Source organism: Eucalyptus grandis, chromosome 9, assembly GCF_016545825.1.
Source record: "Eucalyptus grandis isolate ANBG69807.140 chromosome 9, ASM1654582v1, whole genome shotgun sequence".
NCBI lineage: Eukaryota > Viridiplantae > Streptophyta > Magnoliopsida > Myrtales > Myrtaceae > Eucalyptus > Eucalyptus grandis.
The window spans coordinates 20565689-20580259 of NC_052620.1; the positions used below are offsets into that span (position 1 = coordinate 20565689).

Sequence of the window (14571 nt, forward strand, 5' to 3'; positions counted from 1 at the left end):
TCTTTGATTATTTTGTGGTTCTTTTCACCCTCAAAATATCAACAACAATCAATCTGGGCCTCCCTTCTTCAATCAAATCCACAAAGAACCTGCAAACTGACACAAACAAAGCAGAAAGGAGCAACTCACACTAGCTTAAACTACTAACCAGTTTATGACTGTTGTGTTCATAGAATCAGATTTGATCATGCCCTATGACCGGATTAGATTTCCTTGTCTTTCATTTAGGAAATAATGCATACTGATGGTTCTACATATGCTCCTCCTTAAACTCATTTGGAAGGATGACTGACTGAGAATGTGTTATCAATGGACGGATCAAACAAAAAAGTGCTAAATATTCTCAGTGGACATGTCAAAATTTTGTCTGCCTTCTTCTTTGACAAAAACTGGAGACAATCTTCTATGCATAGAATGAAACTAAGTCGGACATACTTGGTGACAATCTATGCAGTTCGACAGAAGTTGACTTTCCAGTATCAGTGATATAGTAAATATATTTATGAAAATTTAACTGACATCAATCATCCATGACAAATACTACACGCCACATCATGGAATATAAACCCGGCAATTTCCAGATAGAAGCAACCCAACAGGAAGACATGAACTCTTCAAATCAATGCACTTTCAAATTCCATCTCACCATCTAATTCTGAATAGTAGCTGCAAACATGCACAGAGAGAGAGAGAGAGAGAGAGATTACGGTTGGGAATTACACAAGGGAGGAACTTGAGATGATGATCAGTGCACAAAAGAGCCTGCTTCCATCTGGGTTCATATTCACATCTAATCCTGATTAGCAGCTGCACAGAAAGAGAGAGAGAGAGAGAGAGAGAGAGAGAGAGAGTACGGTGGGGAATTACACAAGGGAGGAACTTGAGATGATGTTCAGTGCACGAAAGAGCCTGCTTCCATCCAGGTTCATATTCACATCCAAACAAGAAAATGCTGTTCCCACTGTGCTTACACGTTCCTTTCCCACATCACCTTCTTTGCGCACATCATCCGCAACATCGAGGGACCAAACGAAATCACATAAAAAACCAAATCGAGCTCAGTCGAGAACATCCACTTGGCCAGATGTCATAGAAAGTACAACCCCAGGTAAACACAAAGGAAAATTCCTCGTTTAGCTAGATTGTCAAACTTTATAAGAACAGTGACCGAATCAAATAACGACGCAACAGCGGAGCATTTTTCACGGAACTAAGGACGCGAACCAGCGATGAATTAAAGGGCAATCAAAATCATTTTTTCTTTTTTCAAATCTAAATGGGCAACCAAAACCTAAACATTCATCATAAATGAAAAGGCTCTCTTGCACTTTGAAAAGATATCAGATTTGATTGTATTAATTGAAAAGTTTTGGAGCCGATTAATATTGGCCCTTTCCTTTTATTAAATTAAATGAAGGCTAAGGCACATGATTATTCACTTAAGGACACAAAGTGAGGAAAGTCTCACGAGTTCAAAAATTAGATTGGGAATGCATTTTATCTCTCTCTGCGACCTTTCTACAACTAGTCCTGTCGAGTGGACAAAAATGTCTGTAGAATTAATGCGAGGTCAAATTCGGGCTTGTCGATGTGCCCACTCTTCTCCACCTTTTCTTCACACGCTCCTGATGACCGGGAACGGTGGGCCCGATGGAGTGGAAATCTTTTCTTCATGTTTTCCTCCCCTATGCTTTCTCTAATTCTTTCAGAAGGAGGATTTTGACAATCTCTGCCAATTTGCTTTATCACCCAGCACGTCGTATATTGGAGAAAATATTGGGTACGCCTCATGTATCAACGTGGCAAACAAAAAGGCGCTCGCAGCGCGACACGTGTCGTGCGGGACCCACGATTTCAGGCGCCATTTTGAAAATGTTTCTGCACTGTAGCCAGGGTTTTCAGTTCTTTCTCTTTCGTCTCTCTCTACACTCGCTCTCTCTCCCCGAACGAACTCCCGACGAACTCTCTGTGCCCTAACTTTTCCGACCGGCGAACCACCGCTAGCAACCGACAAACCAGAGTATACCGGCGAGACGACCACGAGCGACCGACCGGCGTGCGACCTTCCTCTCTGCCCTCCCTCTTTCCGGCTGGCGAACCACTGCGAGCAACCGACGAACGAGGAGGATACCGGCGAGACGACCGCGAGCAACCGACCGGCGTGCAACCTCCCTCTCTCTGCCCTCCCTCGCTTTTTCCGACCGGCGAACCACCGCGCCACCCCTCCGGCTCCGGATCTGGCCCCGACTCGTCCGTCCCCTGCTCTTCGCTGTCTGCCCTCCTTCTCTTCGCGGCGGACCACCGCGTGACCAGCGAACCACCGCGCCCCCCCCTCCAGCTCTAGATCCGACACCGGCTTGTCTTGTACGCTGGAACTTGGTGCCCGACCGCCTCACACCCGCCGGCCTGTTGATCTCCAGTTCCGCTTGCATCACGATCCCGCTCTTCTCTGTCTGCCCTCCCTCTCTTCGCGGTGAACCACCGCGTGACCGGCGAACTACCGCGCCCCCCCTCCAGCTCCAGATCCGACACCGGCTTGTCTTGTACGCTGGAACGTTGGTGCCCGACCACCTCACACCCGCCGGCCTGTTGATCTCCAGTTCCGCTCGCATCACGATCCCGCCAGTGCTTTGGTTCAGGTAAAAGTCTCAGGTAAAAGTCACAGGGGAAGGAATCAGTGACATATCAGATTGCGAGCTGAAGGGAGAGAGGGAGCTCGAAGGGCAGCTTTGCCGTCGCCAGTCGTCCGCCCGAGAGCCGCCGTCCACCGTAGCGCTCCCGTCCGAACCAGGTAGGTCATTCCCGAGTACGTCTGCCCTTTTTTTGGTGGGGCGTCGGGCCGGAGCTCGTGGTTGACCAGTTCGCACGATCTTCGGTCTCGGTCCTCGCCCGAAATTCCGTCGTGCTCGTGTTCATTCCTCGTACAGTGTATGTGTGCTTATTGTACTGTTTTTTGCAAATATTCGTTTGTGTTACAAATGCAGTTTGATATGCTCCTTCTCGGTCTCATTGGCCATGTATTGAATGCAAAATGCTTAGACGCCTGGTATAATTGCTTTCTTCTCGGTGCATGTGAAACCTATCAACTAATGAACTAGTGGACCCAAATCGAGGTGTCCCAAGACCACTTGACACTTGTTCTGTTCCGTAAGAATGGCCTTCAAGTTAATATTTCCCATTTGATCAAGAGCGATTACCATTCAAAGAGTCACTAGTATGTCAATCACTTGTTTTTAGTTTTCACTTAAAAACAGTTAAAGTGAAATCTGTTCCCTGTAGAAGGGCGAATGACGTGAAATATGTATAAACCTGATGAATAAGGGATGGCATTATTCTATTTCGCCAGTATAAGCTGTTTCACTTTGAGAAAAGTGGTGAAACATTCATTGATGTCTCTGGTAGTGGAGTTGGCTGAAGGCAGGAATATGGACATAGAGCTACAGTACAGCGTGCATTGGATGGTCCTGGCACGTTTCTTGTGAGACCTCAAAGTTTCCTAGAGAGGTCCCGTCACTCCAATGGTACAGGGGCACATTTCAACAGATGGTCCTGGCAGGTTTCTTGCCTTTTTGTACATCTACATGCAGCTGCATTACATGTTAATGAGCATGTGGGGTAATAGGGTCTATACCCTTTATAGCACGATATTTGTCATCTTCATTATTCTGCTCATCACAATTTCATTAATCACCGTGGCTCTGACGCACTTTCAGCTAGCTGCCGAAGATCATCGATGGTGGTGGAGCTACATCTCTCTCTCTGACATGTTGATGTACTTTCGATCAAGGTCACAAATGAAGCTCAAGCGGAAAATGTCCTATTTGGAGATGTTGGTGCAATCCCAGGTAACTAATTCGTTTCTATATTTGTTTGATTTTTCATGTCTCTATTGACATCTTATTTGTTTAACCTCAGCGCTTGCAGCTTGTGCATCCATAACTCTTTCTTCCACTGTTTCTCCCGGATTCATGACTCAGCTGGAGCGATGATTGCAAAGTATGTCCTTTGTCATGCAATGGATTGATTTAAAAGATGAACGCCCATCTAAATAAGAAGAATAAATTTAAATGTCAAAATGATGCCGCATTGAATGAGGGAAGTTGTGCAGACACTCTTAGCTAAACAACGTTCACTTTTGTTTTTGAAAACAGAAAACTAAAAGTTTTATTCGATAAACTAAAGGGTTTATTTGCCAGCATTCTTATTCTAAATTTCGTGCTGCATCTGTCATATTGCAGGTGAAGGAAAAGATCTAAAATTGGTGGACGCCCCTGTTTCTGGTCATGTTAAAAGAGCTGCTGAGGGAAGTCGATGACTTCTCATATGGATGTGGACAGGCCCCTGTTTCTGGTCATGTTAAAAGAGCTGCTGAGGGAAGTCGATGACTTCTCATATGGATGTGGACAGGCCCCTGTTTCTGGTCATGTTAAAAGAGCTGCTGAGGGAAGTCGATGACTTCTCATATGGATGTGGACAGGCTTTAAAGAGTTACGGACTTGATGCCAAAGGTTTTTTCAATGCTACCGGGGTTCAGTTCAGAATTGATGCCAAAGGGTCAAGAGAAAGAAAGCCAGGCAAAGATCAAAAGATACATGACCATGATGGACTCAATGACAAATGAAGGCAAGTCATGCAGTAATATATAGTTTAGCTGTTTATTATTTTGGCTTATGGCTGCAGTGAAAGTTTTAAATTCAAATCCTTGCCTCTGAGCCTGATTAAACAAGTTTGATTTGTTTCAGAGTTAGACAGTTCAAACCAAAGATCATGAATGACTCTAGAATCATGCGGATAGCAAGGGGTTCTGGTCGCCATGTCAGAGAAGTTATGGAAATGTTGGAAGAGTATAAGCGGCTTGCCAAGATTTGGAGCAAAATGAAGGGACTTAAGATCCCAACGCGGGGTGATATGAACATGCGGTCTCGAAACATGAATGCACAGCACATGAGCAGAGTTCTTCCACCTCAGATGCTAAAGCAGATTAGTGGCATGGGTGGTTTACAGAACTTGATGAAGCAAATGGGTTCTAGCAAGGATATGATGGGTATGTTTGAGGTGGCGAGTCATAATGGCTGATTTGTTAAGTGTATCATTCAGTTGTAACCTCTGGGCGAAATTAAGCAGCCACAGTTTGGTTCCACTAAGAATTAGACGGGCCTTATTTCCTCAAGTGACAAGCCATACAGCTATGAATAGACATGGGAGAGTGAGTTCTAGTGGAAGGGTCGATGCATTTGATTTGCGTTCTTATGTAACTAGTCAAAATGCTGGCTTGGAATAATTACAGGATTTTTTGTTTTTTGAGTTAGGATTATGGGAGAGCAGGTGTACCTTTTGGTTTTTTTATAAGTCAGCTGAAATGCATTACTGAAGTTTTTTGTGTGTTTCCTCCTTTCTCGGTTGAATTTATTGATTCCATATGACAAATCTTACCTTGGAGCGCCTGGAATGGATGTTTGAAGAGCTGTCGGCTTGTTTCTCTTTTATGGCTTAACGGCACCCTTTCCTACGGTCTTGCTAATTGACAGTAGGTTTGCTCCCAAGGTGAAGTTGGTCCATCAACGGACACCACTTTGTTGCTAGAAAGGCGGGTAAGTAACTAGTCTGTGAAGCTGTTCTTGAAACATCAAAATACTGAGGGAGACTCGGACATTCCTAGAGACAAAAAACACAGAATGGGAAGCTTCAGCTCGTTGCGTAACTAGTGTAAGTTGCTCTTCCGTAACATTGAGAAAGCCATCAAAGCAAAATTAACTTTTGTTACTAAGAAGCAGACCTCTAATTTATAAATAATCGTGTATGCATTAGCATCAGTCTTAACAACACAGAAGATGGGAATTAAATGAACCTCCTTCATCGATGAGTCCAGTTGAATGTAAAAGAGAGAACTAAGCTCATGGGCAAAGAAAAGCTTTAGTAATCATCCTTTTACGTGAAATTAAGATTGTTTAACTCCACTTGTGCACGTACTCATCCTCAAAAACACAAGCGGTTCATCAAATCGCAACCCATTAGTTTTTTGATGGAGGAAAATTGCTTTTCATTTGGTTGCGTTCCCTCTTCATGCAGGACAAATTGACGAGGCAGCCAAGTTTACCATCGACCAAGAATTTGGCAGGTTCATGGTACGCTTTATTTGGCCGATCCTGTCTTGTAGGGAAGACAAGATTTTGGGATATAAATTCCGAATGATCAAGATCCGTAGTTGACAATATCATCTGCATCACAGCATGTGTGTCCAAGTGCAAACTCACATGACATGCAGCATTTCTGTGGGAGACGGCCATAATAGTCAGATAAAGAGGGATGCTGTTTTTAACAGATCCCAAATTAGCTGAACTATTAAACAAAATGAAAATCTAAATTGCAAGCACAATGCAAAAATACTATGATTAATTTGATTGAAAGGGGGACGATCTAACACATGAGCGCAAATCAAGAATCCACCAGTCAGCATCTACTGATTCAACCTCTGAATAATCATCCACACAAAGATAAGCTAAACTAAAAAAGTAGAAAAGAAAATTCGAAATTCTAAACCTAAACTTCAGCTTTCACAAATGGATTAGAAGTCTCGGACGATCTAGACTGGAGCCAGTTCCTGGCGCAAACAAGAGCTTCAAGTGTAACTGGACGCAATGAACTGCGATAACTGTCAATCTTCTTGCTTTGGGTGTCAAAGACAGCACCAGGATCAACAATCGAGATTGGTATGGACAAACATCAGCAGCCATCTTGGAAAGAATGGGGTACTTCAGGTTATTTAATTTCCACCAACCCAATAGATCGAAGTCCTGTACCCTCGGCAGAAGAGACTCCTCCAAATATTGATCTAACTCGGACTTTGTTTGCTGGCCACTAGTGATCTCTGAAATGTAGACATCAAAATCAGAAAGCCCATCCCCAAAGGAGATGACCGTACCATCATGTGGCAGCTCTTCATGAGACACTCCTTCCTCAGGCATTCCTTCATTTGGCAGCTCTGATTTTATGATGCTCTCAGTGCCGTTCTCCATTGGAGCTTCCGGAAGAGGAAGCATGGGTGAAAAATAATCAAGAAAGAGTTCGTGAATACCATCATCAACAAGTCCAATCCATGTTTCAGCATCCTCGCCAAAAATTCTCCAGAAACTAAATTCTACAAGTTTCATCTTGAATCTTGGATCCATGACTACTGCAACAGCCAATATAAGGCAGCATCCCCTCCAATATTTGTCGAACTTTTCTTGTAAAGGCTTGATTAGGTTGCTTACAAATGGGTCCTGGCTCGTTGCAGCATGTGTGAGATCCAACTGAAGTTTAGACACTTCATGGAAGAAGGTACTGGCAGTTGGGTAGGTCGGGCCAGTCAATATATTTGCGGCATCAAACAATATCTTCAAATAAGAACAGAGAGTCTCTACTTGCTTCCAATCATCCATTGAAGGGGTTAATTTATAATCAGGATCGGACGCATCGAAGCAGGCAAATACTTCCTTGAGCTCAGAAGCAGCTACAAGCATATGATAAGTTGTATCCCACCTTGTTTGGTCATCAATCAGCAGGTCCTTGGTACTAGGTACTTGAAGTTGTTGCTTGAGTTCATCAAACTTCATGAGCTTCTGAAGTCTTCACATACTTCACACTATCCCGGATTTTCTTAATGGTATCTACCATTGACCCAAAAGCATCTTGTGCAAGACCACTTAACAGATGCGCATAGCAACTCCCAATCAGTATCTGGCCATTGAGCAACTGTGGATTCTTTACTGAGGTCGAACCTCTCAGATTCGCAATAACAGCTTCGCTGGAGAAGGACTGATCAACAGTGAGGGTGAACAACCTACCTTCCAAATTCCAATCAGATAAGCAAGCCACAACAGCCTGATTAAAAGCATGATCTGAATCAGGATAAGCCACCATTACAACATTAAGAATGTGGCGATGTACCTTCCAATCACTATCAATGAAGTGTCCAGTCAAGAAAACATAACCTAGGTTCTGGTTTGAAGTCTGAAGATCCAGTGTCAGATTGACTCTTTCTGGTATTGTACTGATGAGGTTCAAAGTCTTTGCTTTTCCCTCAGGTATAGAGCTACACAATCACCTTGAACAGTATTGAAGCTCACCATATTGTAATGGGGATTGAGAGTCCGTACAAAGTCGATGAAACCTGGATGTTCGACAATGTGTAGAGGATACTCATGCATGATAATCATCTTGGCAATCTCAAGACTGCATCGCTCTTGGTCAAGAGGTACATTTGCTATTGCAGGAGTGGTCATGTACCGCCGTTTTGGTGGATCTGTTGCACTTCCATAAGCACCAGCAGACTTGGAAGCTGGTGTATATGTAACAGGAGGTTGACTCTCTGGCGGCTGACGGGACAGATACCCAAGGCAATGTGCCGTTTTAGGTGACTCGTGCCTGCCAGCTTGGAGCCAGTTATATAGGCAAATGACTTCTTGCACTGCTTACAGCAAGCCCTCGTATGTCCAGGACCCACAGTTTCTACAGTGAAGTGTTCCCAAACAATAGATTTCTTTCTTCTGCGCTTATTAGGCTGTGTCTTTGAACCAGGCTGCTCATTACCAAGAGGGGTAGCAGGAGTAGCAGGGACAATAGCCATATCTGAATCAGGGGCGAAATCCATATCTGTTTCAGGGATAAGAGCATCATCTGTTTCAGGAATATTAGCATGATCTGCTTCAGGGATGATAGCAAGCTCTGTTTCAGGGATGATAGCATGCTCTGTTTCAGGGTTGATAGCATGCTCTGTTTCAGGGATGACAGCATCTGTTTGAGGATTGATAGCAGCATTTGTTTCTGGGAGAACAGCAGCCTCTGTTTCCTGGACATGGGTGGTATCTGTTTGAGGAATGATAGCAGTATCTACTTCCGAAACGATTGTGGTATCGGTTTCCATGGGAGAAGGTGCATCCCTGCAACCATATGCAGGCATACCTTTAAAACTTTAAGCATGAGACAATAAGGAATTCTTTGTAGCACAGAAATAAGCAAAAAGACACATATTATGGGTAATAGTACATGAAAAGGAACCGACGCTAGATTGATGGAATCGGCAAACAGAGACAATCCACAACGAATGATATATAAGCATCGCGAGAAGCAAAAAATTATTGCCCACATCGATGCCTTAATCTCCTCTAAATTTCTATATCCCTGTGCCGTCACAGTTTCAAATATGAAAATATAGCAGGAAGAATAAAAACTGACATCCATGTGGCAAACACTTCTGATCTGTCAGTCAAGTCGACAGCATGAACAGGTGCCTCAGTAGTCAATCAAAGAGAAAAACCATAATAGTGAGCCAGCTGACAATTCCCCCCTCCCCAAAAATAAAAATAAAAATAAACAAATAAAACCCACACCTGCACATATAATGTCCCATATGTAAGTACCTAAACTAAACCCTCATCAATTTTTTTTTTTTTTTTTTAACATCGGATCAGTCATCAAATCAAAGAAAAGAGGAAACAATCTCTAATTACGCTGAAATTACTAACATGTAGCTCTAGATAGTCTAGCGTAGAGACAACTATATTTATTTTATGAAATCAGTAGTATAGCATGATAAGTAGAAGCACCAACAGCTGAAGCCGGTTGCTGCCCTAGAATTGAAGGTTGAGGATTCATCATCAGGGTGTTGGGGATTGTGTAGTCTCTGCTCCGATCATTGTTAACCTGGAAAAATAGTTAGCATATCAGTCAATTAACAATCTTCCCACCTACTTTCTTCGAAAGTAAAAATGTAAGAGAACAATATCAGCAAATTTATGTTCGCATATATTCAAAGGCAAGACAAAATTATTATGACACGCCGTATATATCTAACATAGAAACTGAAATGCAACACAAAAATACTAAGACAATTATTTCCAGCCAAAGTGGTCAATCTCAAAAGGGCCAACCTTGCTTTCTACAGCCCCCATGTCCTTTCTGGTGCTGAACTGGTGGTGCTCACTGTCACTGCTCAGCAAATTGCATTCTTTACTAAGCCCATGACCTGTATTACCTCACCAGAACCACAGGACAGATAAGTGGTCGGGTGGTGGGTGTGAGGCGGTCAGGCGCGAATGTTCCAGCGTACAGGACAAGCCGGTGCCGGATCTCGAGCCGGAGGGGGGCGCGGTGGTTCGCCGGTCGGAAAGAAGGAGGGCAGCAGAGAGAGGGAAGTCGCGGTCCTCTCGCCGGTCCCGTGCGGTGGTTCGTCGGTTTCAAGTAATCGTTCGCCGGTCGGAAAGGAGGGCAGCAGAGAGAGATGGAAGTCGCGGTCCTCTCGCCGGTCCCGTGCGGTGGTTCGTCGGTTGCAGGCAATCGTTCGCCGGTCGGAAAGAAGGAGGGCAGCAGAGAGAGAGGGAAGTCGCGGTCCTCTCGCCGGTCCCGTGCGGTGGTTCGTCGGTTTCAGGTAATCGTTCGCCGGTCGGAAAGAAGGAGGGCAGCAGAGAGAGGAAGTCGCGGTCCTCTCGCCGGTCCCGTGCGGTGGTTCGTCGGTTTCAGGTAATCGTTCGCCGGTCGGAAAGAAGGAGGGCAGCAGAGAGAGATGGAAGTCGCGTTCCTCTCGCCGGTCCGTGCAGTGGTTCGTCGGTTGCAGGCAATCGTTCGCCGGTCGGAAAGAGAGAGGGCAGAGAGAGGGAGGTCGCAGAGAGGGACTTCGTCGGGGAGAGAGCGAGTGTAGAGAGAGGCGCAATAAAAGAACCCGCGGCAGAGCTACAGTACAGGAAAATTTTCAAAATGGGCGCCTCTGAAATCGTGGGTCCCGCACGACACGTGTCGCGCTGCGAGCGCCTTTTTGTTTGCCACGTTGATACATGAGGCGTACCCAATATTTTCTCCATATATTGGGTTAATGGAGGCTCAAAAGAAGTGAGCCAACAACGAATATGTCCAAATAATAATAATAATAATAATAATAATAATAATAATAATAACAAGAAAGTTCGATTTTTCATTAAATTGCGGTTTTCACTAAGCGCTCGTTTTATGGAAAATGACTTCTAAAAACGTTTTTCTAATTTTCTAATATTCGTTTCATGGAAATTAAACTACTCAAGGAAAATGTTTTTCATCATTGGAAAAACCAACCTTCAAAGATGAGGAAAATGTTTTCCACTTTTCAAAAGTGAAAAACATTTTCTATAACTTCTTCTATCATGCTTCTTTTCACCAATACATTTTTGTGTTTATTTTTATGCTTTCTTTTCTTTTTCTTTTTCCTTTTTCTTTTTTCTTTTCTTTTTCGTTTTCATCTTTCTTCCTTAGCCTTGGCCGCCGCGCCCATAACAAAGCGATCCGGCGATCGGGCAGAGCCGCGAGACAACTCGAGCTCCGCCCCAGGCTAGCGAGGCTCCACCTAGCTCGATCTAAGGAAGCCGAGCTCGGGCCTCGCCGGCCTAGGGCGAAGCTTTGGCCCGCAGATCCGGCGAGCCGGGCGGGCTTGAGCCTCGCCCGAGCTCGCGAGGTTCGCCAGCTCCGGTGAGCCGCGAGCTCACCGGGATCTAGCAATAGAGCTTGGGCTCGCTCGGATCGGGAGCCCGAGCTCCGCCGCGCATGTGGCGAGCTCGCGGCTCGCGTAGCCCAAGAAACCTTCGGCAGCTCGGGCGAGATCCGACTAAGCCTCGAGCTCACCGAATCTAGCGACCGAGTCTTGGTTGGTACCGGGCGCCCGACCATCGTCGGGCATGCGGTGGTGGAGGAAGGAGGAAGAAGGAGGAGGAAGGAGGAAGGAAAATAAAATAAATCGATTTTTAAAAATACAAATAATTAAAAATTCATTTTTTTTAAAAATAGAAAAATAAAACTAATTTTTTGGTCAATTAAAAATATTAAAATTCAATTTTTTTAATAATTTTTCCCAAACAATTAAATTAGCTAACAAACGGTTGGAAAATATTTCTACTCAAAGTTCACGTTTCAACCAAACACCAGAAAATAGTCATTTTCCTAGAAAATGACTTCTGGAAAAATACTTTCCGGAAATTGCTCATTTTTCGCGAAACGAACGGACCCTAAAAGCCAAAATTTCTTTCACTAAATAGCCTATATGCCATCAATACCTACTTAAAATTGCTGGGTAGATTCTCCCCCCAAAAAAAAAAATTGTTAGGACCGAATCAACATTTGATGCATGATGAGAAACAAAGTATCCACATGAAGATTCTAAAAGACCCCTTTTGTATCTCCAAGCGTGATTCGTGAAATTTTTTCTTCAAATATCAGTCTCTTGGAAATTGCTTCGTTGGGAGATGTTGCATGGGGCAATCGTGAGCTTTATAGCTCCTAAGTCTGCGGCGCAGAAGATCTAACTAGTGCATTAAATAGTACTGAACTTTCATGATTAAGATATGTAATTGTGTCTTTCGGGTACTGGTTGAAAATTTATCTTTCCTCCTTTCACTTGTCATATCAGCTGCTGGAATCAAGAAGCCTAAGCCCGGAGGCGAAGCGAAAAACAAGGGAGAGGAAGTCGAGAGTGGAAATGTCACGGCCTAAAATTTCACTTTCCACGAGGTAGCCAAGGCCACGAAGAATTTGTGACGGGAGTGCTTGTTGTGGCGAAGGTGGATTTCGTCGAGCATACAAAGGAACTCTCCAAGGGACTGGGCAGGTGATAGAGGAGCTTCTACTCACTCCCTCTTCTTTATCTTGGAAAGATGTGAGGCCTATGAAATCACGCTTTCCTTTTTTGTCAGGTGGTTGCCGTCAAGCAACTCGACAGACATGGACTACAACGAAATAAGGAGTTCCTCGTCCATGTGCTCATGTTGAGTATTTTGTTAGACTTGGTGTCTTGGCATCCTACATTTGTCTCACTAATTGGTGGTCAACATATTATCACATCATATATCTGCTTGTGCAGTTAGGACTCCAATAAAGATGGTTTGATCGTCCATTCTAAAAAAGGATTGTTCCATCTTGGAAAGAACATTAGAGCCTGAGAAGATTTACAGCAACAGTTATTGAAAACAAAATGGGGAACTGACATGTACAACTGTGTTTGGCCTATTCATGAGATGCTTAATTTAGGAGGACTTTCGTGATGTCTCTTGAAGGGGTTCTATTGCGATAACTTTGTACATATAATATCATCATGGTTCATTTTCTTGTGATGATTTTAGCAGCATGTATACAACTTTCTTTATTATAACCCGATTTAAGTCGAAAAGGAATAACATTTAAATTGCACTTGGTTATGTCTGACTATTTGCTTATAGCTTTTCTTGTGTAAAACGAATGAAAATTCCATTTATCCTGAAAATCATGAATGTAACTTCCTAAAGTATAAGATCGCAAACTAAATGAAATTCAAAAAACATTATTCTTGAGACTTTAAACCTTATCCGACAACTGTATTTTCCAAATATTTTTATCTTTCATCTTTTATTTTTTTTCCATTTATTTTATTGATTTATTAATAGTTATTTCTTTTTCTTTCCCTTTCTCAGTCCATCTTCTCTTATGCAACAGCCTCTCAACTCTCTTTCTGCTTTCCGTTAGTCTTCTTCTATTTCTAATCATTCAGCACTCACTGGGTCAATCACACGTTGAACTTCATCAACACAGGTTCTACCCCTTAATCAATAGACCACACCTGAACTATGCCAAGAGAACAACGCGCCCCGGTATTGTGATAAGGGCGCGATAAGAACAGCGCAACACAAACACTTTCCTCCATTATCATAGGCCTCCGGCCACCACATAACTCCCCCCACAATTGCAGATGACCACGCAAGCACACCCTAGTGTAGGGAACTCAAAGACAGAAAAAGGAACAAGACAGAAGGAGAATTTCGGGACCAAGCATAGCAACCAAGAGAAACATACCGAAGATGAGAATCATGACACAAATTCAATGACAAATGAATATCATATTCCAACAAAAGACGACCCATAAATGAGGCCTTCACGAGTCAAGAACAGGTTGGATTGAGGTAGCGTGACTTTCGGTTCAAGGGTTGAGAAGCACATCTTGATTTATTCAGTTCGAGCATTTCATCAAACGAGTGATATGCATTTCGATCAATGAAACACATATAAAGCGACACTTCAATTTCAGATCATCACAACAACATCAACGCACACGAAACATAGAGCTCAAGGCCTCTGTTTCATTCGTAGGCGACAGAAACAGAGCGAATGGATTTTACACTGGTGAATTGGATTTCTAGCCTCGGCTGGTGTGAAGATCGGAGAATGGAGGTCCTAAACGTGTTGGCAATGAAGATCAGCACCTGCAAAGGAGTTCTGAATGAGAACTAACTACTTCAAACTTCCTGGCCAGAAAACAGGGCAGAAAAGAGGAGTTTTGGCACAGCGGTGGGAGCAGCGGAAATCGACTGCCATGGCAGATTTCTGGCGATTGAGAACGACGAAGAAGACCTGTGAATGAGAGAAATCAGTGATAATCTTTCATTAGCCCTCGTCTCCTCTCAAAATCATGCTGTGTTTTCAGGTACACGTGTAACTAAAATCCAGAGAATTGTAATACACGTGCAATTAAAATCAAAGTACAATTATTTGGTGAAAAATTCGGGGGCAGACAACAATTCGTGGCTAATTCGGAGATCGACA

General features: G+C 43.6%; 1 long non-coding RNA gene and 1 pseudogene across 5 annotated transcripts; one reads left to right on the forward strand and one right to left on the reverse strand.

Moving 5' to 3' along the window:
- The first annotated feature begins 1926 nt into the window (after window positions 1-1926).
- On the forward strand, window positions 1927-4757 carry LOC104419547. Of its 5 annotated transcripts, none has more exons than XR_005546602.1 (6): window positions 1927-2791; window positions 3403-3615; window positions 3714-3845; window positions 3916-3996; window positions 4239-4635; window positions 4743-4757. It is a non-coding gene; the product is annotated as an uncharacterized LOC104419547 (long non-coding RNA). The 5 variants fall into 5 exon arrangements; XR_005546606.1 differs by having other exon boundaries at window positions 3403-3610; XR_005546605.1 differs by having other exon boundaries at window positions 3403-3556.
- Window positions 4758-6425: 1668 nt separating this feature from the next.
- Window positions 6426-8768, reverse strand: LOC120288286 (annotated as a pseudogene).
- Between the last annotated feature and the right edge of the window lie 5803 nt (window positions 8769-14571).